Genomic DNA, 27,835 nt, shown 5'->3' with positions numbered 1-27,835 from the left:
TCTAATATTTCTCAATCACAACAGTTTGATTTAGAATGGGGTATTCAGAAATGATGGAAAATGATTATTTCGTTCCCCTTCCTCCCAAACAGGACCAAACCCCCTATTTTGTAAGTACTGCACCTTGGAGCCCATCAGCTAGTCTAGTAATGTTTGGTTGACAAGGCAATACCCACATTAGAGAGATTTATCCACCCATCTACGACTTGCCTATTACCCAAGGCTATTACATATGCAGTGAGATACATTTATAAAGCAATCAGCAAGACAGTTATTTAATTAAAGTCTGTAGTGAGAAAACGGAATTTAAAGTTTCTTTAATGTAAGATTTGTGCTACTACAGAGTCCTATCTAAGACAGTGGAGTGTAAATTCCATGCGGTGCATGACTTTCAATAAAAATGTCATTGAACCAATCATAGTGGTCAGTACCCTGTTGGGACCCATCCAAAGAGTGTAATAGCAATGACCGTCTCTGAATGTTCATGAATCTCTACTCAGAGCTGCACTGGCCAGTAAGATGGAATGATTTTCTGGAAGATTTGATGACTACTGCTCACAACAGCAACAACAGTATTTGCCAACAGTGGCAAGCATTTTGCATCAATGCCAGTTTTCATTACTTTTTCTTATGCAATCTTCCCGGCATCCTTCTGCCCCACCCCCAAGCTGGCGCTATGATGGTTCTCTGTTGCAGAGGTGAGGCCAGGGCCCAGGGCCAGTGGGCAAACACTCAGTCCCCCAACTGGGATAGAGCAGAGGTAGAATGTGGACCAGACTGGTCTCTACCAACTAGAGCACTCCTCTGTCCCCAGACTCTACTGTTATGAATGGGGACAGGGGATGGGGGACAGAACCAAAAGTCTGGAAGGTGGGAGCTCTTTGGAGGACATTGTGTGAACAAGTCATAACTTCCAGCCATGCCTTGATGTTTGCAGGGAATCCTATACCCAGAGAATTTGGTGACCTAGGAGTTATTGTGTGTCTCCAAGAAAGTAATACAATTGTCTGACTTGGTTTCCTGTTAATTCTGTGTGAGAAATAAGACTACCTCTAAGACATTTCATATGGTTGAATGTATTCAGAAGCAAAGTTTAGGTGTTTCTTTAGTCTCTCTCTTGTTTGAAATTGTCCTTTGTTAACAAGGAGGCCCCTTTGTTGAGTTTTAATAGTCAAATTAACATCTTTCGTCACTCTCTGGCAAGGTTTCCAGAGTGTTCCATAAGCTGTGATTTGCTCCAGAGGCAAGAATGACACGTCAGGCTGGGGTGTGTGCCGATGGGAGTGTTGATATTCTGCAGGAGAGTCAGCTGGGCAGCTCTGGCTGAGGTTGACCACATCAAAGCTCACTTTGTGAATTGCCGCCCTGTGTGGAGTGGCCGTGCCAGGTTCTGCAGGGGCTTGCTTCAGACACCCCAGGCAGCCTCGCCTCCAGTCCAGGCCATTAAAATTCATGCACAGAAAACAAGCTGTGAGCACCTCTGGTTGGTGTTGGGAAACAGCACTGCACATTTATACTGATGAAGATTGGTATGCAGAGGGTCCCGCTCTGAGTGGCGTTGTTTTGGGCTGATACCTTTAGGATTTGCCATTCGGGAAAACTAATGCACTTACGTCTCTCTGGCCTGGCTGCTCAGTGGTTCCACGAGCCATAGTAACAAAGTGTTTCCTGCGTCCTGCCTGCGTCATAGCCTCCTCCATTACCTGCCTCCAGTCCTGTGCTCAGTCGTGACACACAGTCGTGTAAGGCCTCTGTTCAGATGACTCGTGCAGGGCTGTTTTTTTCCTGTGGGCCCCAATCATCAAGGACACATTTTCCCCAATGAAACCAGCAATTTGTTACTAAAATAAGAATAGTAACTAACCATTATTCTGTGTCAGGCACTGGCTTAGGTGCTGCACATGAATTTATTCTTCACAACTGGGAGAGGTGTAGGTACACCGGCCATCTCCATCCTTCAGATGAGAAATGGAGGGGGAGAGGTTAAGCAGCAGCCACATGTTCACAACAGCCAGCAGCTGTAGAAATCAAAGCGAACTCTGGTGATGCCCTAACCTGGAGCTGCATTTCTGGTGTCAGGTGCCTGTCTGGGAGGAGGCACTGGGGTTGACTTGACACCAGGGAACACTTGTTAGCACCCTGTGAAATTAGTTGGTCCCAAAGAGCCCCTTGACTCCTTGGTTCAGCCTGAGATTGGATATTGGAGCCAGAACTGCAGACTTAAACTGAGCCACTTTGAACACAGTGGTCACAGCGTGGACCCTGGCTCTGGTGCTAACTAGACATGTGACCTGAATGGTTGGCTTCCCCCGTAAAATAAGGCAAATAATAATTCTGCCTACATAAGGCTGTTTTAAGGAATAATTGAGAAAAAATCACCAAAATGGAGTAAGGTGCACAAAGATGGTGGTTATTTTTAAGAGCTACACCTTTCGGAACTGGCCCTATCTTAAAGAGTAAATTAATCTTGGACATACAATATTTTAGCTGATAATTATTTAATATTTTTAATTTTTTCAAAGGGCTATCAAGTGCCATGAGATAATACCAGAGCTGTGCTAACTTTTCTAGCACATGAACAAGCAGGATGCAAGAGAAAAATCCATCTAGGCCTGTTTGGTTTGAGGTTTGCCTTAATGATTTGGTTTTAGTGGCTGCCACTGAGGGCTACCCTTGGTGCTCCCAGCCCCTGAGGTGACAGTGGGGACAAAGCATCGGCAGAGCAACTCCTCTCACCCTTCTCCTTTGAGATAGTATCCCACACTCACTCAGTGGCTTCCAAGTTGGCAGCAAGAGCCCCTACCTTTGCCAAAGGAGAAAATCAGGTAGATCAGCATGCCCTCCCTCTTGGCACAGTTCAAGGGGAATATCCCATTCTGCAGTAATTTCCCTGGTTGACACACAGTCTGCTTAGCTCACCTGTGCAATGAAGCACGTAGGAGCCAAGTGTAGAGATGGAACAGTTTTTTCCTGCCTCCATATAAGCCTGGGGGTGGCTGCCATCTTTATACTTCTGTGAGTGTATTCTCCAAAACAGTGACATATGGTATTTTACAGTACCCCAGATGACAGGGTCACCATGTTTGATAGCATCTGTTAGAGAGGAACAGGGATGGCCAACAGTGAGGGAGGCCAGGCCAGGGGAGGGGAGCTCCGAGACTGCAAAGTAATGGGCAGTGATGGAAGAGCAACAACTGGGTTGCCAGTGGAGGGCATTCATACATTGGTGTCCAGGCCACAGTGTCATTAATAGTGGATACCTGTAAGACCACAGTTGCTGGCAATCACATCTGCATGAGGTAGGTCATCCAGCAAAGAGTGGAACCCCGGCCTAGAAGCAGGGAAAATACAGTAATCCAGGAAGACCTCTAGCAGTCTTGGACCTTGCGTGCAGAAATGGGGAAGCTTGCCTGGATAGGGTCCATATTCTAGTGGATTATGGTGCAAACGTGGAAGCTTCAGTGCTGAGATAGGGTCTAAGTTCAAGTCCACAGATAAGATTCAAGTTAACAAGAGACTAACAATTAATTCAATCTGCCTTTATCCATTCTGCAGGCAAGCATCCATCCATCCATGCATCCATCCTACTCCTGTTAATCATAATCATTCAGTACAGTACTTGGAGCTCATAGCTCAATGGGAAGAAAATGTTGAGTCATTTGAGGCAAGGAAGTTCCTCCTGTAGTGACTCCCAGTTCTTTCCTCTCTCCCTATCCCCCAAGAGAGTAGGATGTGTGGGAGTCTAAGTCCTCTCTATGATGCTTCTGTAACCACACAGAGGAAGATTGTGGAGGCAGGAGTCAAGCAAGTCACCGCAATAGATAAACTCACCCCAGTAGACGTAAGGTCCTTTTGAAGGTGTCTTTACACCTCTTGTCCATTAAGCAAAGAAGATGAAGAAATCAGAAGAGCACTGGAATTCAGAAACCCAGCATATTAGACATCTATTGCTACAAAAAGAAAAACAAAACAAAACAAAAAAAACCCTACACAAATGTAATGACTTAAATCAATATCCATTTACTTTACTATCTCACCATTTCTGTGAGTCAGGAGGATGAAATGTACTGCTTCACCAATACAGGGGACAAATGCAGGCATTCCCTGTTCACCCATCACTGATAATGCAGATATTTTACAGGAATTATCTCTCACTGACATGAAACACCAACAAGAGAGAAGGATTTTTCAGATGAGGGAACCAAAAACAGAAATTCTATCCACTTTCTACTGCGCAGTCTTGGAAACTAAGTCAGGTGGGTAACCCACAAACCCACGTTTAGGGTGGGGAGCCTAGGACTGTTTGGGGAGAAGGTTGAGAAGAAGTTCTGACCAGGCCCATCAGGATCCTCAAAAAGCCAGACGTTCTCCATGTCAGAACAGTCAATGCCAACATGACCCCTTACTAGCCATCAGCTCAGGCTTCTCTTACGAGTGTGGCCACCCATTGCTGGACGAGAATCATCTGGCAATATAACGTGATAAAAAGTGACAACAATGACAAAAGTATTTTCACAAAATCTCTTCTCGCCTACACTGAATCGCAGCAAAAAGGCCGAGAAGCATTCCAATCTCTTCTTTACTGAAGAGCCCTCTATCGGGAGACCACAGTGCGGAGGGACATGTGGCCCTGTCCTTGACTCTTCTCCATTTATCTAGATACATGAAATACGTGGGGTCTCTGCCTGGAAAATATCCATATAATCTCTCTGTGTGGTTTTTGAAACTCCTAAAATGAAATCCTTTCTTAGATTACAAGATAACATATACCTGAAAAAATGTTCATGTGCTTGTGTTTTTACCATCTTTGATGTGACCTTGTCCTTCTGCAGTCAGGTCCTTGCATTATGGAAGGAGCATTAGACATTTACAGATGAAGATCAACGAGGAAAGGGGAGATGCCTAGCTTTTGACGTCCAAAAGAGACTTTTGAAGCATTGAGTGAGAAAATGGCCTAGAAAGCCAGGTTTTATGGGGAAATGGAAATCTGGAATGCCCACAGTTGCTGAGAAAAGAGGGGTCAATCTGAAACCTCAACCTAAGCAGAGACCCAAGGCTGAGCACACAGGAGATGCTCCCGGGGGAGCAGGCAGTGGAGGTGGACAGAACAGAGGTGTGAGTGGAGAGGGGCTGAGGCCAGGCCAGCCCCACAGGACTCAGTGGGAATTGCATGCAGACCCTGAGGGATCTGTTCCCAGAGGGTTAGATGGGGGCCTCCAGCAGGGACCCCTCAACCTCATTATTGCTGCACCGGCACCAGAGCCAGGAACTGGGGTACAATAAGGGAGCCAGAGCACAACCCTTAGAGTAGGGGCCCTCCATCGCACAGGGTCAGGGAAGCAAGCCCCTCGCCCACATTCTGTGTGGGACCGAGAAATGGGTGAGGCGGCTGCTGGAAGGCAGAGGCCATGTCCTGTGCACACCGAGCAAGTGCCTGGTCCATCAGCTCAGAGGCAAACAGAGCTGATGGCAGCTGGTAAACTCACACTCTCCCGTATCACTGACTGTTTATAATCAGTCAGAGAAAAGAATGAAAATTCTATTTGTTTTTTGCACGTGTCCCCCAACACGTCATTTTGACCAGGCTACACTAAGATTAAAAACACAGTAAAAGGGAGGGGGACAGCCCTGAGCTGCTTAGGAGGAAAATTCCCTAAGTTCCATTTCAGAGGCATTTCATGAGGTAAAGAAAGACGGACACATTTGTACCTGCTGTCTGGATGGTGCGCAACACGGATAAGAGGGAGGCGGGTAGTCGGCCTTCAACACTATTCCTGGGCCCCGCCATTAGGTGAACCACAAATGGGGAGTCAGGTCCAGGACCTATCTAGGCCAGCATTTCAGTGTGAACAATGTCACCAATTGCACACTGCAGCTGAGTGCATAAGTATTTAAAATCAGAATCAGGATTGAAAATCAGATATCCAGATTGGAATGTGAGGCACCTTGTGAGCAGATGATCTAGGCCCTGGGCAGGATGACAACCTCCCCTGTCCCAGTCTGTCTCCCCCGCCCCCTACATGCTTGTTGGGGGTACCACATCCAGATTGCACAGCTGAATGGATCAAAACCCCAAAAGAAACAGAGTGGAATGTTAGGATTCCAGAGAACTCTTTAGCTCACAGGAGACCCTGGTCCTTCCGGCCCCTTTATAGGGGGAGGCCAGTTTATGAAAGAAACCTCCTAGGCTACAAGCTTGAATGAGCCTCACACTAAAAGCCCAGTGCTGGGTCATGAGAGCCATAGCTGGCTCCTCAGAGAGCAGCTCCCGCCAACCAAGAATCACCAGGAACGAGGAGCTCATAAATGATCCTTGGGAGCATTGCTAATTATCCAGCGGGCGATTTCAGGCGAAGCTGGGAGCTGACTTGTTCTCTATGGGAAGCAAGTGTTGGAACTTGCCCCCAAGACCTGGAGCCCCACGAAGCAAGTCAGGGGGATGACAGTGGTGAATTTTTCCAGCCAACCTGCCAAGGAAGGAGCTGCTTTCACCTGCTCACAGTTGCTGCGGGGCTGCTGTGCCTGGCTGAGCTCCGTTCTGGCCCACAGAGGCACAGTGCACCCTCCTACATGGGGGACACTGGCCCTTGTATCTGCTCGGGACTTGCCCCAGCCCCCCTCCTTCAGCATAATGCTGAAGCTCAGCGTGCAATCAGGAACAGAACTTGCCTCTTCTTCTTCTTCTTCTTCTTTTTTTTAAGGAGAATAACCTCAGCAATAGAACTCAGTCTGTGTGTTCCATAGGGTTATTCCTGGTTGCCTTGTATGAACTTTTACAACTTTGGAGAAAGGGTCTCTCCCAGGGGCAAGTTATCTTCTGGGGGGCATTCTAAACTTAGAAGGTATTTGTTGCTTTGCACCAGAAAGGCAGGGAGGTAGAATCACATGTCCTTTATCGCTGAGATTCAGAAGTGCTCCACAAAGGGGTCCAGAGCCCTGATATTTTAAAAGGGAGAATAATTCCCCCCAAAAATTATTTTCTGGGATTACATTATGTCTAAATATTGCTTATTTCTGAGGGCTAATTCCTGGAAGCTGAATTAGCATCTTAAGGGAACTGAGGACAATATGTAACCTAGAATCATCCATCTAAAGAAAATTGTCAATATTTGAATTGCTATACGCAGAATGGGGCTGTATCAAGGACTTAATGAAAAGAATTTGATTTTGTACTTTCTACCTTCCTGGCGATGAAGTTGGAGGACAGAAGTGAGAGGACAGAAAGAAACACTTTCAGTTGTGGAGTAGTTGCTTGTCCAGGCAAATGTTTATTACTTTGCAATATATATTTTAAAGAAGAGTAAACTGTGGCCTGCTGAACTATTTCCAGAGATCCTCCAAGGACATACAATTTAATTGCTGTTGGAGGACAGTTTTGACAAACAAGAAAAATAATAAATAGCAATGCTCTACTATTTCTTCCTTTTCTACGACACACAGAGTAAAATTAGATTTGAAATGTTGATTTCTAAATTAGTGTGCTCCAGTTACTGTAACCAGGTACTAGAGACTGGGTGGCTTAAACAACAGAAATGCATTGTCTCACAGGCTCAGTCGAAGATCTAGATGTGAGCAGGCTTGGTTCCTTCCAGGCTTTTCTCCATAACTTCTAGATGAACATCTTCTCTCTGTCTCTTCATATTTTCCTTCCTCTCTGTCTCTGTCCAACTTTCCTCTAATAAAATGTCTACATTTGGCCATTTGCATACACCTTTGTTAATCTGGCAGATGTGTTTATCGGGCACTTACTATAAGACTTGTGTCCTGCCTGCTGATTCTGCATCCAGTAAAGAAACTGTTAAGCATTGCATTGTGTCTTCTCCCCTTCAAACTCGTATGTTGAAATCCTCAGAATGTGGCTCATTTGGAGATAGGATCTTTTTTTAAAAAAGTTTTATTGAGATATAGTTGACATTGTATAAGTTTAAGGTATATAATGTGTTGATTTGATGTATTTATATATGCCAACAGGCATATGAAAAAATGTTCAACATTACCTGTAATCAGGGAAATACAAATCAAAACTACAATGAGATACCACCTTACACCAATGAGAATGGCACATATTAAAAAAACTAGCAACAACAAATGTTGGCGAGGATGTGGAGAAAAAGAAACTCTCCTCCACTGCTGGTGGGAGTGCAAATTGGTCCAACCACTATGGAAAGCTGTGTGGAGATTCCTTAGCCTTCTAAAGATGGAGTTTCCATATGATCCAGCAATTCCACTCCTAGGTATTTACCCAAAGGACACAGAAACATCAATTCCAAAGAGCACCTGCACCCCTATGTTTATAGCAGCACTATTTACAATAGCTAAGCTATGGAAACAACCCAAATGCCCAAAAATAGATGACTGGATCAAGAAGATGTGGTACATATACACTATGGAATATTACTCAGCAATCAAAAAACAATTTGCAGCAACATGGATGGAGCTAGAAGGGATCATGCTCAGTGAAATAAACCAGAAAGCAAAAGAAAAATACCAGATGGTCTCACTCATAGCAGGAATTTAGAAAACCTAAATAAGGGGCCAGGAAAAAGACTAATTATAATAAAAATCAAAATCAACAAATAACTATAAACCAGAGACCCACTAAGGGAGGGGTGGGTGGGAGTGGAGGAGGGAGTAGGGTCAAAATAAGTGGGGGTGGGAATTGTATGGGGACTATAACCAATATGAAAATGCATGCATTGTGCAACAATGAAAAATCATGTAAAATATATCAAATTAAAATAATAATAATAAATAAAAACTGGAGTATACAAGACAAAAAAAAAAAAAAAACCAAAAAACACAGGTATCTGGAGTCTCTCTTTCTATGGGGAGATTCATACTTAAAAAGGAAGTGAGTGCCCTGGAGCAAGTTTCTGGTTATGAGATTTCTTTTCACACATTTAATTTAATTATTTTTTTTTAAGAAAAGACTACTCTCCACTTCTTTTCAGGGTTAGCTACATCTCACCAAACTCAATGTCTCTTTTAACTCTTCCAGCTTGAAAGCAGCCAAGATTCCTACAGCCTGTGGAATTCTTTCTTTTGTTAAAACTTTGCATTACAAGTTTGAACCACATACTTAGTTTTTTCCCGCTTCTGCACAATTTTGTACTTGCATGACTGCTGTCTTGGTCTATTTGGGCTGCTATAGCAAAATATTCTCATAGTTCTGGAGGCTGGAAATCCCAGATCAAGGAAGGGGTCAGCAGATTTAGTGTCTGGTGCAAATCCATTTCTTTGTTTTTTGTCAGCTTTTCATGATGTCCTCATTGGTCTCTCTCTCTCTCTCTCTCTCACACACACACACACACACACACACACACACTCACACACTCTCCCACACACACTTATTAAAGAACACCTGTGCTTCCATCTCTGGAAACATCACTTCTGACTTCTGTCTGTCATTTTCTCTGACATGTTTACTAAATCATGATAAATCATACTTATTAAATTCATCATTTTTATCTCATCTGTTTAGGTAAGAGATGTGACTTTAAAATGCTAATGCCAATTCCCCAATAATGTGAATAATATTGCTTGTGGACTCTCTCCCCTTCTTTGCATATTGTGGTTTCACAAAGGTACTTTCAGGTATCAAACAGAATAATTTAGCATTTGATGGACTGTTCTGTAATAAAAGCTTTCATCTCTGCAGCTAAGTCCTTACTCCCTTGTCTCTATTTTTCCATCTCACTCATCAAAGCCATCATCACCTCTGGTCTCAACTATTTCAATAGTCCTTAGCACTTTCCCCTGATCTGCCTCTTGCCTCCCTCCTCCAGTTCATTCCCTACCCAGAAACAATGGGATGTGTCTGCGATGTGAAGAAGGATAAGGCTTCCCAAGATGTTCAGTGCTGGCCTCTCCAAGATGTGTCACTTTGGCTTGTGAATTGCTTATAGCTAAGGTCAAATTAGGCCCTGCAGTCTTACAAGAAACTTTTACCACTGCCTTAACTATCTAGAAGAATGGAAATTGGCACTATTACACAGAATTAGGGTATTTACCAAAAATAAGCTTTTTGTAGAAGCCTCTCTGTAGGCCAGAGGAAACCACTAATTACAAAACATCTGGTCTTCATCATGAGTCACCCTCTCCTTGTCACATGAGTCCCCCTCCTCTCTCCTGAAGCCCCATGCTCCTAACCCATTTCTTAGCTCAGGATAAATACTCTTATCTTGCTGCATTATATTTAGAATGCACACCTGTGTAGATACCCCATACTTACACAATGAAATTTGTTTTTTACTTCTACTAATTTGTCTGACTTATTTAGTTATTCATCAAGTCCAAGAAGAACCCAGGGGGATAGAGGAAATTTCCTCTCTTCCCCAACAAATATAAATGTTAATGTCACTGCCCTGCCTAACACACCATGCACGCAACCCAGATTCCTTCCTGGGTCAGTCTGTCCTCAGGGTGGCCTCAGCCTCATATTGGGCAATAGCCCCCATGCATTGAAGTCAGCACAGGGAGCTCTGCTCTGCCACCTATCATGCTGGGCTCTTCCCAGCCCCAGGACTCTGTGCCTTGCTCACATTTTTACCTGGAATTTTTCCCATCCCCATAGCCCCCCTTTATATTCTTCACATCAGTAGCTTCTTGGATATCAGATCTCTGATAGAAAGGTCACTTCTCCAGGACATTGACTCAACTAATTACTACCTTCCTACCACAAAACTGATATGTTTTCCTAGTAATGATTACCGCCCAAAATTTTCCTCATACTTACTTGCTTATTGCTTTTCTCTCCACCACTATACTGTAAGGTTCTAGCGGCATTCCTATGTGATACCTGTATGGCAAGTATAAAGAAAACTTACATTCATGCAAATCTTAACTTGCATCTCCACAGATTAAACAAAATAACTTTACCTTCTTATTCTTTGTTTTTTTACACCATATTTCTTCTTTTCAAAGAGTAAGATTTTAATAACACTGAGATATCTTGCTAAGTTTTCACATCTTCCTGATAGCTCAAAATTTATTCTTTTATCTTCAGATGCATATTTTTCCTACTATTTTAGGGGAAATTTTCCCAATATTTCCCCCTTTTAGAGTGCTCTGGCCATGAAGATATTTACTGTTAAGTCTCACTGTTAGGTGATAAAATAATCCTTTATCACCCAGTAGCCAGCTCCTTTTAACAGATATGCCTCAGTTTCTTTGAAAAATGCCAGCTATTTATGTGGTTTTTGTTTCAAGTTCAAATAACAGTGACTTGTATGCTTGTAATTGTTTCATCTCTATTTTTATATAGGAGTAAGACTTTGCAGATATACGTTAGTCAAAGACTTCTATTTCATGATTTTTTCCCTGGTCTCACCTATCTTTCTCTTTGGCACTGATTAATGAACTTAGAGACTGACAACCAAAAATGTAGCAATAATACGCTGAGCTAGCATAGAATGTCATTGGCAAGTTGATGTTTTCTATTTGTTATGAGCTCCAAATAAGAAAAAAATTGGTTATTATCAGCTGGCGTGGAACATAGTAAACACAGGGAGCCTGTTCTCTCAGGCTGATGATTTATTTGGGCTCATTCATTCATTCCACACATTTGCTAAGAACCTAGTATATTCTAGGTGGTATTTAAACTGTGATGGCCCAATGTACATAATCAAATAAAAAGCCATTCTTTTTAGGTGCTTATTTAATATTTTTAAAATTTTGTCATTCTGAGAATGCCAGACTGGAAGAAATCCATCAGTCGCTGTCCACCTCCCTTTTCTTTGACTATGTACTCCCAACTTTTATTTGGATGCGTGTCTGTTTTGAGAAAAGACTACATTTTCAAGCCTCCACTGTGCTTAGTGGTCATGCAGCCAGCTCCTGGCAATCAGAGGTAATGAGAGGGGAGCATGGTATCAAGTGGGATTTCCAGAAACCATCTTTTAAAGGAGTTGTGTGTCTTCATGTCCTCCTTTTTTTTACTGAATGGTATGTAGAAATGCTAGTCAAAACTTGAGCAATCATTTGACCATAATGTGGAAACACTGTATAAAAGATAATGGGAAAACAAGTGATTTCAACAAGTTTTTTTGAAAATAAAAATCAGATGATGTTTTGGCAACTGATTTAGAGAGAGGAAGGAATTTCTATTGTTTGACCCCTGGAGAGAATGATACTAATGGTCAGAGACTCATTTGCATGGCAGAGGCCATGAAACCTCAGGAATTTTAGGTGCTATATACTGAGGTGGGCTGAAATGACAGAGGATAAATTGACGTCAATATGTAGAACAGTCAGACTCCAAGAATATCTTTCACACTCGCCACCATCCCTAGGGAGGGGAGGAAACAACAGAGTCATTCTTGGGAGCAAATAAGCAGGAGAGATTCTACGTATGGGGAAACCAGATGTAATACAAGATGAAGCAGAAAAATGGAGAGATTAAGGAGATGTTTATATGAGAAGCAACTGGGCCTGATACCTCTTTCTCTCAGAACATCTTTAGTATTGTGTGTTAGGTTATTAAGGTACAATTAAGAGACATGTTTTAGATTCAGAGAAACAAATGAATGAATAATTAAAGGGTGACACAATATATAACAGGCAGACAGTAGCCAAAGAAAATTGGATTGGTTTTTCTGATATCAGACAAAATATATTTTAATAAAAGAATTATCACAGGAAAACAGAGGGACATTTCATAATGATAAGAAGGTATAAACATCAGAAAGACATAAAATGCATTTAATAAATAGCTCCCTAAAAACACGAAGCAAAACTGATAGGATTAAGAGGCAAAATTAAAAATTCAGCAATTATAGCTGAAGGTTGGGCCTCCCTGGTGGCGCAGGGGTTAAAGTCTCAGTGCTATCAAGTTATTGCCAGCCACTGTAGCATGGGTTTGATCCCTGGCCAGCCAGGGAGCTGGCCCACATGGTACAGCAGACCTCTCCTGCTCCCACTGCTCCCCTCAACAGTGTGTTTCAGTAGGTCCACCTGTTCTGCTCCCCACTCTGTCTCTGGTGAATCCTCTCACTCACCACCTACCCCCTGCACCTCTGGCCTATACCCCAGTTCTTGAATACATAAATAAATAAAAATAAATCTTTTAAAAAAAACAATTATAGTTGAAGGTTACAATAAAATCAGGAAAGATAACTGAGTCTTGAATAACCAAAATGATGTAATTGACATGTAAAATAACCCACCCCCAAATAACAGAATACACATTCTTCCCAAGACTACATAGAACATCATGTCAGATGGATCCTATGCTAAGCCAAAAAACAAATTGACTATGTAAAAAGGTCCCACAAATATGACAGCCCAAATCTAAATTTATTCTCTTCTGGCATCCAGAAGTCTAAAGTCAGTGTTATTAGGCTGAAATTTAAAAGTTGGCAGGGACACATTTCTGCCAGAGACTCTGGGGAAAATCCATTTGTTGCTACACCAGAAATGGTGGTTACTGGGATTCTCTGGTTGGTGGCTATCTCACTCCTATCTCTGTCTCCAATCTTCATATCACCTCGTCTCCTGTGTCTTGTAATTGCCTTCCACCACTCCCTCATAAGGCTGCATTTTCCACAGGATAATCTCAAGATTGTTAATTCTTAATTTAATCATATTCACAAAGATAATGTAACATATAATGTAACATTTATAGGTTTTGAGGATTAAGGGTTTGATTTTTTTTAAGATTTATGTATTTATGCATACAAGAACTGGGTTACAGGCCAGAGGTGCAGGGGATGAGAGGATTCACCAGAGACAGAGTGGGGAACAGAACAGGCAGAAGGATCAAAGTACACTGTTGAGGGGAGCAGCAGGCAAGTCAGGAGAGGTCTGCTGGGCCATGTGGTTGACTCCCTGGACAGCCAGGGATCAAACTTGTGAGGCAGAGGCTGTGGATAACTTCGTAGTGCTGTGCTTAACTCCTTGAGCAACCAGGGAGGCCCAGAATTGGATATTTTTGAAGGAAATTTTTATCACATTGCACCACTATCATTAAATTTAAAAGGGTCAAAATAATAAAAAGTATGTTCTATGATCAGAACAGAACTAAGTAATAAGAGGAATAAATATGGAAAATTGTCAAAATTTGGAAATTAAACTATAGCTTCTAAATAATTCATGGATCATAGAAGAAACCACAAGCAAAATTTAAGATTCTCAAGCTAAATATAAATGAAATTATAGCATATCAAACTTTATAGGATGCAGTAAAGCAGTCTTTAAAGGGAAATTTATTGCACTCTTATATTTGAAAGGAGGGAAGTTCTTTTTAAAAAGAGTTATTTAAACTTCCTTACCAATAAGCTATAAAAAGAAGATTGAATCCAGTAAGAGTAAATGGAAGGAAATAAAGTAACCAGGGCAGAAATTAACAAAATTGACACAGAATGTCAATACAGAAATGCCAAACCATTTTCAAAGTTATTGTAAAATCCTGCCTTGCCTCTAGCAATGTATGAGAGGAGGTTACAGTTGATCCATATCTTCTTCAATGCTATACATTCCTAGTCTATTAAATTTTTAGTCATTTATAGTTGTATTGTGGTACCTTGTATTTTTTATTTGTTCTTGATTACCATAACTAAATAGTAAAACATTGGGAAGAGCGATTCCTTTCACTTTGCTCTTCTTTTTCAAAGTTGTTTGACTATTCTAAGGTCTTTTCCTTTCCACATAAATTTTGGAGTGAGGTAGTCTATGTCTAAAAAAATAGCTGAGATATTGATAAAAATCCTATCATATTAATAGATTAACATTTTTTTTTACTATGTAAGTCCTGAATTCATGAATGTGGTATATCTCTCCACTTACATGTGTTGTTTGATATATTTCATCAACATTTTATAACTGTCAGCATGTAGAACTTTTATATGCTTCATTAAATGTACATGTAAGTATCTCATTTTCTTTGGAGTGATTATAAATCCTCATGTATTTTTAAATTTGATTTCCACATGTTTGACATCAGTATGTAGAAATGTTACTGATTTTTTGTGTTCTTTTATCGTGCATACTTCCTGAAGTTACCTATTAGTTCTAGCTTTTTTTCTCTCTTTGGAAGGGGAAGGGTGAAGTTCTTGAAATTTTCTACATAGACAATCATGCAAGCTCTCCTCAGATGCACTGAAGGAACAGAGGTTCCTGAGCAGTGAAGTTCACGTGTTCTGGCTTGTGGGAGCCCTTCTTTGCTACAAATCACATTCTGACAAAATTCAGTAGCTTTTCACAACAAAACTTCTGAAAAAATTAGGAGTAGAAGGATACTTCCTCACTGATAGAGGCCATCTACAAAACCCTCACAACTAACATGAAACTTAATGATGCAGTACTTTTTCATTAAGATTAGGAACAAGGTAAAGGTGTCTGGTTTTTCCTCTTCCACTTGACATTTTATTACAGGAAATTAGTGAGAGAGAGAAAATAAAACAAAGAGATATCCAGATTGGAACAGAAGTAAAATTATTTCTCTTCACAAGTAGTGTGATCTTGTATATAGAAAATCCGAATAAATCTACTAAAACACTATCTGAATTAAGAAATGAATTGAGCAAGGTTGCAAGATAAAACAAATGATATACAAAAGTTGATTGTATTTCTATAAAAAGTTGACATACAAAACCTGATTGTATTTCTATACATGTGCAATGAGCATTCAAGTATAAATTTAACAAAAGAATATAACACTTTGATATTGAAAACTATAAAATGTTATTGAAAGAGATTTAAAAAGACCTAAATAAATATGAATTGAAATACTGTCATGGACTTATTGTTAAAATGGCATATTCTTCAAAGTGATTTACAGATTCAACACAATCTCTATCAAAATCTCAAGTGGCCTTTTTGCAGAAATTGATGAACAGATCTTAAAATTCATATAGGAATGCAAAGGACCTAGATTAGTCAAAACAACCTTGAAAAAGAAAAAAGTTGGAGAATTTACACTTCTTGATTATAAAGCTTACTACAGAGTTACAGTAATCAAGATAGTGAGGTACTGCCATAAGGATAAACATATAGACCAATGGAATAAACTGAAAGTCCAGAAATATGCTCTTACATCTATACTAAACCACTTTTAAAAATTTTAACATTTATCATTTTTTAAATTTTTTTAGACAATATTTGCTTCCCCCCCACCCCCTCAGATTGAGTCCCCATAGAATTTCCTTCCCCAAGGCACCCGTGCACCATCAACACAGTCCCCTGTGTTCCTCCTTCCCTCATTCTGATCCCTCTCCCTCCTCCTCCCCTGCATATACTAAACTACTTTTTAACAAGGTGTCAAGATAAATTAATGGTGGCAAGAATATTTTCAATCAGTGGTGCTAGAAGAATTGGATAGTTACATGAAAAAGATTGAAGTGAACCTAGGTTTCACACCACACAAAAACATTAACGAAAAATGGACTATGGACACAAATGTAATATTTAAAGCTCTAAAACTCTTAGAAAAAAACATAGAAGTCTTCATGACATTGGCTAAGCAATTATTTCTTAGCTAACGACCCCGAAAGCACAGGCAACAAAAGACAAATAGGTAAACTGAACTAACTCAAAATTTAAAGCTTTTATGCTAAAAATAAACCTATGAAGAAAGTGAAAGTACAGTTTACAGAATGGGAAAAATATTTGCAAATCATATACCTGATAAGAAACATGTATTCAAAAGAACTCTCAAAACTCAACAATAAAAAGACAATTCAATTTAAAAATGAACAAATGACTTTAGTAGATATTTTTCCAAAGAAGATATCCAAATGGCCAACAAACACATAAAACGATGTTCAACATCTTAGTTATTATGGAAATGCAAATGAAAACTGCAATTAGATAACATTCCACAATCACTAGAATGGCTATAATCCAAAAGACAGACAATAACAAGTGTTGGCAATGACAGGGCAGAATTGGACCTCTCTACATTGCTGTTAGGGATATAAAATGGTGAAACTACACTTTAATTGCTATGCAAAATGTTATGTTATATGACCCTAGAAGTTTCACTTCTAGGTTTATACCCAAGAGAATTGAAAACAGATGTCCATATAAAACCTAGTACACAAATGTTCATAAGCAATATTACTTACAATGGTCAAAAGGTAGAAACAACCCAACTATCTTATCACCTGATGATTGAATAAAGAAAATGTGATCTAACTGCACAATAGAATGTTTTTGATCAAAGTAAAGAAATGGGGATCAGTAAATGCTACAACATAGATAAACTTTAGACATCATATGCTATGTGAAAGAAGTTATTGTGCAGTACAATATTTATGGGATGCTCAGAAAAGGCAAATTTATAAAGGTTGACATTAGGTAGGTTACTTAGGGCAGGTAAGTGATGAAGAGGGGTGAAAGGGATATCATTTTAAGGATGTCACTCTTGGAGATGAAGAGTGATGGCCAGTGGGTACATGGCTTCTTTTGGGTGGGGGTATGAAGATCTTTTAATTAGGTAAGATTAGATTAAATTGTAGTGATGACTGTACAACCCTATCAATATACAATTCACCACTTTCAGTGGGTGACCTGTACAGTATTGAATTGTACCTTGACGCTATTTAGAAGAAAATATAAGGTTACCAGAGTCCTACTGCATTCTCAAGATTGTTGATCTTGGTCCCAAACTGTTTGGCTTCCTTGTTAGATGTTTTCTGAAGCCTGGATGACCTCCTGCACACATCTTTTGTAGTTGAGAGTGCAAACTTTAGAAGCATTCCTCTTTCCCTTTGATTAGATCTTTCCTGTAACCTGATGATCTTCAGTCTTCCAAGTGAACTTAGGTCTCAAATGACATTCAGTACCTCTGAGAACCTCGATGTTGGGTGGGGTTTGGATTTTCCAATTTCCTCCATGCTCTTCTTCTCAAACTGGGCCAGGCACATTCTGCAGTATGTACTCAGTGACCACACGAGTGTCTGAAGGCACAAACTGGATAGAATATACCTTCTTGGAGCATTGCCACATGAAGCTGTTTTTCAATGTGGATGGTGTACTCTAACATAAAAACAGGCAAAAGGCAAACAGAAGATAAAGAGAACTAGTCACATAGAAGCAAGAGAGGGGAGGCCTGAGAGCAAAAGCCACCTCACTCCAGCCCTGACAACTTGATCATTGCTTACTATAACTGAGGCAATTTCACTTGCCAAATCCTGTGAGCTCCATCTAGGGTATGGTCACAGAGTAAATAACTCCCCAAATGAACCAGCTATATGTTGGTAATATGCATTGACGATCTTGGGAAACATTTATTAAGTCACCACTAAGTATTTTCTATTAGTAAAAACTGGTATTTCTTTTGTATATCATTTAACCATTATTTAAGAATGCCTGTTCATGGTGAAATGTTTGTCATTCCAATACTTAATTAAATTTCATTTCATGGTTTAAAGCATTCCTTGATTTGACTTGTCTTTATGCAAAAATGATCAGTTCCATTTTTGCTTTCTAACTGAGTGGAACTATGCAAATGTTTTGATTAAATGATAAACTAAATAGTTTTGCCAGAAGCAGCTATTTCCACAGGAGGCAATGCTACTGAATTATCCAAGCAAAATGGAATAATGCCAATTGCTGGCAGATGTAAGAAAACTGACAGAAGATTCTAAATGTGGCTATTATCCAGCTATCCAAAAAACAAGGAAGGAAGCAAGGAGGGAGGGAGGGAAGGGAAGGAGTTACAACACTACCCCTCCAAAAGGAAAAAAAAATACAGAATAGTTTATAAATATGGTCACAAGCAACAGAGGCAACCCTTAATCCATACATTTCAAGACTTAGTTTGTAAGCTTGTTCACTTCCTATAGAAAAAGTGTTAAAGTTTATCACTGATGGTTCAGGCCAATGCGTAAGACACTTTTCAATTCATATGTAATTAAAATGCTGCATTTACAATGAGAAACAGAAAAACAAAACCTAGCAATATTGACCATTTAAAACAGGAAAACAAAAGAATGTAAAACATCCACAACGCAATAAATAAATTACACCCCTAATATTTGAATATTCAGATTATTTCCCTTTTTAGTAGCAAAGAGTGCTTACAATTGTTGTGGATATCTTTATACTCTTTTCTAATTATTTTCAGTTGATTTTGTAATTAGTCATTTATGGTGAACAACACAAGAGACTGATGATTCTTATTTACATAAATATTGCATGGCAAAAAAGATAAACAAAGTCAAAGACAAACGATCAACAAGGAAATACATTTGACAACTAACATCCACAACATACAAAAGCTCTTTAAAACTAACAAGAAAAAGACTTCAATGTAAACATGAAAGTCAAAGATTATGAATAGTTTTGAAGAGAGAAAATGTTAATGAGCCATAAACATATGAAAACATGCTTAATTTGGCTCCTGCTATAGAAATGAAAGTTCAAGTAAGATACTAATTTCACCCAATGTATCTGTTCAAAAAATTAGAAAAAACAATGACATCCTCGGGCTACCATGGATTGGGAGGAAAGGGCACTTGCATACTTTGTTCATAGGAACAGAAATATCCATAAGCATTTTGGAAAGCCAACCGAACAGTTAAAACACAAGTATTCCTTGGCCCAGCAATCTAAGTTTCAGAATCTTTTCTATAAAACCTGAGGGCTTGTAAGCAAAAATCTACATGAAATGTTTGCAGAGAAATGTTTGTAGTGTGAGTCCAGTTTTGTAAAACATAAAATGATTTTGCAAAACATTATCTCTAATATCCATGAGTAATGGAGAAGGTGTGGGAGGGGGCACACCATCCCTGGGGGGTGGCAGCTTAATGCAAAGCCACCAAGGCTGGGTGGAGATGGTGATAATTCACCATGAGCACAGATTACTTTACAACTGAATTTTTCCTAAGGAGAGGAATGACTTGGAGTCGGGGTCGAGACCTCTATATCTGTGTACTGGTTACAGGGCCTGAGGGCTTCATCATCACCCCAAGGGGCACATGTGGACAGCATGTGCAGATAAGACCACCAACTCCTTGGCCCCATATGGGCTGTGGTGTCACAGGCTGGCACATCTCCCTGGGTAGAAGGCCCAGCATCCTAAGTACGGATCCTGTTCTCTACCCTCTACCTCTCCTCCAAGAGCCCATGGGTATACTCCATGCAGGATCCTCTCCCAGGTTAAAGGTCTGCAAAGGTCAGGCAAGGTACATGCAAAGTCATTCCCAGGGGGGTGGGGGATTGTGGGTAGATAAGCTCTGAAGCTGCAGCCTTCCTTTCTCTCTTCTCTCCCTCCTGTCCACCCTGGCCTGTTTTCCTGACCAGCCCATGGCCGCTGTGCTGGAATACACCATCACATCCAGCGCTAGGCCCAGCACCAGCTGAATGGAAATAGAACCTGGCAAACAGTGTGCTTACCATGTTCAAAATCAGAATGCCTGGAGATTAGAAGAGGGATACCTATATTCTCCCACCCCCAGTAAATACCTGTAGTCCAAGGAACCTGCAGAAATCAGGGTTCCAGAAACAAACAGACAGCTGAAATGAAGAAATGAGGGGTGTGCTTCTTTCCCTCCTTCCAAGCCTCCCACTCTCCCACCTTGCCCTTGGAGGCAGAGGGCTGGCCATCCCCATTACTCAGTGCCTGCATGAGTGCTGCCTGGGTGGTGATCCTGGAACCACAACACGCTGGATGACGCTGGTGACTAAAAATAACCCCTGAGCCTGGGCACTTAACACTCACGATGCAGATCTAAAGAAGAGACTCCTGCAATCTCTGACCTTGAAATGGAATCCCACAGATCTAGAATAAGCAACCCCTTTCCAGGCAGGAAGCAATCAAGCAACCTTGTAAGAACCCCCCAAAGCATCTTAAGATAAAAATGTCTCATTCTCTCTGCGCGAACTCGTCAGTGCTTCTTGCTGGCACGCAGGCCAGAGGAGCTGCCTTCCCCACCTGCTACTGCCTGCTTCTCTCTCCATTAAACACTGACAAGGAATGACTCCAGTCCAAATGGGGACAAGAGGGGCTTTCATTCCCCTCTTGCTCTCCAGCCACGTAGCACAGATTCTGAAACCAGACAGCATGAATCCAATGAATTCAAGTCCAGCCACAACGGTGATGATCGCGTTCTATTTTCTCAACGGAAAACGGCCTAATAACCACCCTTCAGTGAGTTACCACATGTGATGCACTTGGCATTAAAGTGTTCTAGAAGTATTAGCAGCCATTCTTGTTTTCTTTGCTGATAAAGGACTTTGCCTGTTCATGGATAAGAAAATAGAATTGAACGCTTTAATAAATACAATTTCTCTGTACACACTGAGTCATTCCTGTTTCCAGAATCTCTGCACACATTATTTCTACTTTTTGTGACAACAGAGCAAGCCAAAAGAGTACCACTATATTATAAATTACAGAAAAAAATAAGAGGCGAAAATGGAATCCAGGTCTGTTTGGGCTCAAATATTATGTTCCCCACCTTTTTCCCTCTTCTACCTCTTCATCAGCTGCAGCCCCAAGGGTGTGTGGGCACAACTGATGTGCGTGAGATGCAAGGCACACATTGCTGATGAGAAGTAGGAATCCCTGGGGTGATCATCTCCAAGTCCTGCCTCATTCCCAAATATTTACTGATGCAGCTGGAAATAAGGCAGACAAAATTGTCTCCTTCATTAGCTTACATAACGGTGGACAGAGATAATAAACAACTGAATAAGTTAAATACAGTAAGTCCGCCAATAACCTCATTTATTATACTGTTGATGAAAATGAACAATCCCAGCCACTGGGGCATGGGAAATGTTAAGGATCTGGTCACATTATATATTGTTTGGCTTAAAGTCACAGTTTCCAAGAACCTATTGATGATGTTAAGTGAGGATATGTACTGTATAAAATATGACAAGTGTGAAAAAATGAAAGAGGAGATAGAAGGTCTTACTATATATATAGAGTGAGCTTGGGAGGAGGTGATTTTTGATTTTAAATAAGCTGGCCACTTCTGACTTACTTGTGAAGTCAACACGGTCCTGGTGGTGAACTCTAGGTATGCAGGCTGTGTAGGCTGAATCTACACCAGTCCTCAGGGAACAAATAGTGTTTGTAATGATGACCTTTAGCTGCAGCCTTGTATACAGTTGCCACCAGTCACATGTGGCTATTCAAATGATTGAAGATTAAATTTTAAATGCAGGTCCTCATTCACACTAGTTACTTTGCAAGCCCTCAGCAGCCACGTATACTGAACAGTGTGCATCTAGAATATTCCTGTCTCTGCAGAACGTTTTATGGGCTGGCACTGTGCTCAAGAAAATGAGCCAGATTTGGCACCAGAGTGTGGGACTTTTGCATCATCACACTTTTGGGATGTGATATAGGTTTGGTGAGAATGATGATCATGGATTATAGAGTCTTTCTTTGCAAAAATCACGAGAGGTGATCTTGTCTAATGACCCTACCATGAACAGGTATCCAGTTGTATCCAGGAAAGTCTGTCAGGTCCCCTGGGAGGTGAGGCGATCTTTCACAGGCCAATGTCACGCAACTCACAAAAAGCTAAATGGCATATTAGCAACCACAGCAGAAGGCTGGATGTGACGCTCTTAGCTAATGCAGCCAACCTCACTGGCGGCGGGCAGAGGCAGCAATGCCCGGGTTTGCATTCTGAAGAGTCTTGCATTCTGCAGAAATCTGAAGGCCAACCTGAGTGGAATTTTGAATGTCTTCTCTTTCTTGTTGAACACTGGTCCTGAGGAGGCCCCTCGAAGTGGGAAGCAGTGCTAAGGATAATGCATTCTGCAACCCAAGGCACCTTGGGTCTTCAACAAGTAGATAAAAAAGGAGGTTTTGGTATCTTTCTATTTATCTTCCAAGTGTAGCCAATTGGAAATACGAGAACTATCTGGATGTACAGAACTAAAATTAAACCTCACCTCTTGCACTATCCATGGGCTTTCCTTCATGCATGACATTCATCCTCTTTGAGCTTTTGTTTTCTTATGTGAGAAATCAGGATGTAATAACTTATCTTATAGATTTGTGGGTTTTTAAAAAAGATTTATTTATTTATTTATGCATAGAAGAATTGGGGTGTAGACCAGAGGTGCATGGGGTTGGGGAGGTGAGAGGATTCATCAGAGACAGAGTGGGAAGTGGAACAGGTGGATCCTCTGAAATACACTGCTGAGGGGAGCAGCAGGTAAGACAGGAGAGGTCTGCTGTGCCATATGTGGGTCATCTCCCTGGCCTGGAATTGAACTCAGGTCTTGGGTGATAGAGCTGAGATTTAACCCCTACGCCACCAGAGAGGCCCTATCTTACAGATTTGTGCTGAGAGTCAATGGGATGGTGTATGACAAGTGGGAAGGGCCTGTTATTGGAACTCCATCACTATGAGGCAGCGCTGTCTCTGTCTTGCTGCCACTAGATTGAAGTCCCGTAATGGCTCTTATAACTGGCTACCTTACATGTAAATGACCCTGTTATTTCTGTAAGAAAGTCAGGGAGAAGGAAAAACAAAGAAAGAAAAAAAATAGATGTGCACAAGGAGAGAAACTAAGATCCCCGAGGGAGGTAGTTGACTTTGGCAAGCTATTAATATAATAAAGCTATTAACATATGTGGAGTGTGTCCATTTTCTTGGCCTGTATTCCATTTCATATTCTCTCATGTGGAATGCTAAGTGGTCAGGGTGGGAAAGGGACAGAGAGGCCAAGAAAAAGCTATTATGGGTGCAACCTTTCCCACTCACCCAGAAGGGCTTCGGGAATCGTCAGGGCCTGAATCAGCAAGCTGGCTCAATAGCTCTTAAACGTGAATATCTTTGGCTGAGGCCATAGAAATCTTGACTTTGTGCTCAAAATAGAACACTGATTCAGAAGGCTTCCTGATAAAAGACTAAAATGAAACAGCAAATTGTGCTGTCACAAAAGACGTTGGAGGGTTTTAAAGATCTATTTTGGGGTCACTTCTCTCTTCCCTTTGTAGGCTGAAGTCATTATCTGCAGTGTGGGCATGTGGGCTCAGAGCCTGTGTTCTGGTGGCTCATGGGGACAGGAGCTTATTCATGTGGTGGTGAACGCTAATTACTTGGTGCACTTGTCCTTTCTTTTAGGGCTTGGGGCCTAAAAACCTTAATTGTTGCCACGTAAAACATTCAGTCACATGGAAGCTGCAGGCCTTGGAATAACCTATTTCAGGGGATTTCATACAGAATGGGGTTATGGGACAGAGGCAATGCCATGCTTGGAAACTGGAACTTGGAGGCAAAATCAAAGGGTTTTTAGTAAATTTTCTAGAAAATGAACATTTGTTGGTTTGACTCAAATGCTCCCCATTCCACAAACAGCACAATAGAGAAATTTACTTCCTACCAGATACCGCCTGGATCTATATCTGTCAAAGTGGATGGAATAGATCATCATCCAACTTTGGAATGTCCCCATAGACAAGAAGGCCCCAGCCACCTTCCCCATGGAGGTGTGGATTCCATCCAGTTCTTGTCAGTAGGATCAAGCTGACACATTCAGTTCAGATTCACAGTATACTTTTTTATTTTTTTCAATTTGAAATAATTTCAGATGTGTAGAAAGGTTTCAAGGCTAGTACAAACATCCCCAACATCCCCTCCCTCTAGATTCCCCCAATATTGACATCTTCCCATATTCGTCTTACCTTTCACTACAGATACATACTATTTTTTTCTGAATCATATGAGGAAAGTTGCAGTCATAATCCCCATTATTCTCAAATGCTTGAATGTGCAATTCCTAATAGCAAGGATATTCTTTTATATAAATACAATTAGCAAAATTGGAAAATTTACATTGATATAGTAATATCACCAAATCCCCAGGCCCTAGTCAAATCTCATCAATTTTCCCAATAATATCCTTTAGAGCAAAAGGGAGAAAATATTCAGGTCCAGCATTGCATTTAGTTGTCATGTCATTTAGTTTCCTTTAATCTGGAAGATTTCCTCAACTTTTCAGGAGATAGATTTTTTGGGGGGAATACAAGCCAGTTACTTTGTAAAATGTCCTGCAGTTTGGGTTTAAGGAATGATTAAATAGAAAATCACCTTTGTCAATGAGCTCAGAAATAATGGATTCAGATTGATGCTACAATTGATGCTACAACTAGCAGGTGAAAATTTGCTAAGGTGTAGGTTATTGACATCATCTCAATGCACCTTCCCCCCAAAAATACTGATTACAAAGGGGCAGTGGTAGCTTTACAGTGGGACCACTGCTGAAGACAAAGTTGACATCAGCAATACTAGAACAAACTGACTTTAGGTACCCTCTGATGTGATGCACATTTCACTTCTGTTGTTTTAGCACTAAAAATGCACAAGCTGAAGGGAGGGTCATTTTGGATTCCAGACAAAGAGACTTCACAGCGCAATCCCACTCGCATGTGAGTTGGGCAGAACTTAGATTCTCCCTTCCTCTAAACTCTTCCTCTAAACTTCAGAGGCACGTGCCACTCATCCTCTTCCAACCATCCTCAGCTCTACTCATCCTCTTTTGCCCAAAGGGTTGAAGGCCATAAAAGTTTTTCAGTATAGTGTCATGGTCAGTGCCATTCTGGACCGTTGATGCAGCTCCCCCATGGGTCTGTGCATCCTGGGTGTCCTGGCTTCAGTTTCCTTCCTCCTCCTTCCTCCTCATGGTGTTAAGGATGTGGGGTCCGCATATGGCATATGGGGGTCTTCATACCGCCCCACCACTCAGTCCGGTTACTGCCTTTTCCTCAATTGGCCATCTGAACAGATGAATAATGGGCATGCATGCCCTATGGGAGGGTGGAAGAGAGGGAAGGACAGAATACTTGTAAAATGTTCATCACAGAGTCAACATGAGTAAACGCTCAGTCATGTCAGCTTTTATTTTTGTTGGAGAGTTTTTTTAGCATGCATCCACAACAACAAAATGCTGAAGTCCACCGTGGCCTAACTCAATGCTCCCAGGCACATGACTTACCCTCCCTTTTGAGATGGTCAAAAGGATTCAATGAACTGGCAGGAGCTATGCGTGTTCTATTGTCCTTCTTGTCATTACCTCTTTTCACTTTTTCAAAGCTTACATTTGGAGAAGACTCCTGAGTTTGCCATGAATGCTCCCATTTGATGCTGATACTCAATAGAGTAAGAAGGGAAGGCTCCATTGTCTGCATTTTATGAGCAAGGGAACAGAAATTGGAGAAATTTAGCTACCCTGGTGAAATCACACATCTGCAAATAGCAATTAGCAAATTAAGACATGTCTTAATTTTGTGGAGCACTGACCCCAGTTCCTGCACACAGCAGGCTGTGGTTTTCAGCACTCATTTTCCCAAGAAATATCTACAACACATTATATTCAAGTGCAGTGTCTGCCCTGCTGAGAATTCAGAGACTCTCAGGACAGAGGAGTGAGAAGAGGAGATGGGTCCAGCATCAGAGGAATTGTGAAGTATGGCTCTCAGTCTGCTATAAACATTCTTTTGAGTCCACCAAGATTCCAGGGAAGGGAAGGTGATGCCTAAGACAAGGACTAGAGGGATTTAGAGTAGCTAAAAGATGAAGGAAGTGCAGGAAACAGAATGAGTATGAAGGAGGGAGGGTAAAAGCTTGAGGTGTTTGGAGAGACAACTAGTAACTCAATGGTTGGACTGAAGGGCACTGAGGAGGCTGGAGGATGGGTGTTGGCGAGTGTCATCAGGGTGGGCTTCCCTAAGGGGCAAGAGTGACACCTGCATGGCACTGGCTTGTGCTCACAGGCCCCTTGGAGACACGTGGGTTTTAGCCTCTGCCCCTAGACACTCAGGGTAGACATTTGAGCACTCAGTTTTAAATGCTTCCTCCAAACATGTCATTCTATTTAATGTCTGTGTCTTGTCTCCTGATGGTAGTCCAATCTTTGTCGTGGCATTAGGGTGCCAAGGAGCATCACTGTGATGGGCAGGCTGGGAGACCCAAATGCCCTATTTTGGGCCTGTGCTACAGGGCACTGTGGTTCAAGCAGGGTGGTCCTCGGGGGTCAGCGTTCTGGTGATGACCTGCAGCCCAGGACAGACCCAGGCCACAGGGGAGGAGCTCATGTCTCAAAGTAGCAGAGGCCACTGGACTCATGATCAGGTGAGCAATAATCTACTTCTGGAACATAGCGGGGAGGCAGGCTGGAGGTGGAGATCAGGGAAGCTTGTTTGGACTTGTGATATTCCCATGAACTGCCCCCCCCCCCATAGGGGTGCCCCAGAAGTAGCCAGATGTTTGTATCTTGAACTTAAAAGAGAAACCAGAGCTGGGAGGTGGAGGGTGGAGGTGGAATTCTGGAATTCAGAAGAATGTATGGAACAGGAAGACTCTTTGATGAGATGAGGTCTCAGAGAAAATTGACATTTAAGGTTGGACAACTTCTCCTTTTATTTCTGTGTCTTCCCCACTCCCTGCCCTCCCCCTTCAAAGGGCTGTTTCCAACCACTACCCAAAACTGCTTTTTCAGAGAGCTACCTAAATCCAGTTTTCTAGAATACTAAGGAGACATGTCTTAAGTTGGCTTGGGAGCTGGGAACATTAGCTCCTGGCCACAGAGACTGCATTCAAAAGCCCACACTTGATCATGTAAGCTCCCTTCTTTACATTTGAGTCGCTTTTACTCTGAAGTCAGTTCAGAATATCAGGGACAGGCATTTTTGCAATGTGGTGTTTGGGAAAGAAGCAGGGCTCTCTGAATCCCTCTCTGCTTATTCTCCATTGACAATCACTGTCTTTCCATCACAAAGCCCCTTCCCTTCCATCAACTTGCCCCAACAATAAATAAATATGCATAGTCCAAGGGGTGCACCAACACTTCGCTTCACAGGGTTGAAGGTAAGTATGAGATCCTGATAGCTTAGCCTGATGGCGGCATTATGCTTGACTTTGCCCTGTTT

The sequence above is a fragment of the Talpa occidentalis genome, unplaced genomic scaffold (genome assembly GCF_014898055.3).
Source record: "Talpa occidentalis isolate TD23 unplaced genomic scaffold, MPIMG_talOcc4v2.1 talOcc4.7, whole genome shotgun sequence".
Classification (NCBI taxonomy): Eukaryota; Metazoa; Chordata; class Mammalia; order Eulipotyphla; family Talpidae; genus Talpa; species Talpa occidentalis.
The sequence above is the reverse complement of the archived record's forward strand: the minus strand, read 5'-3'. Positions refer to the sequence as shown.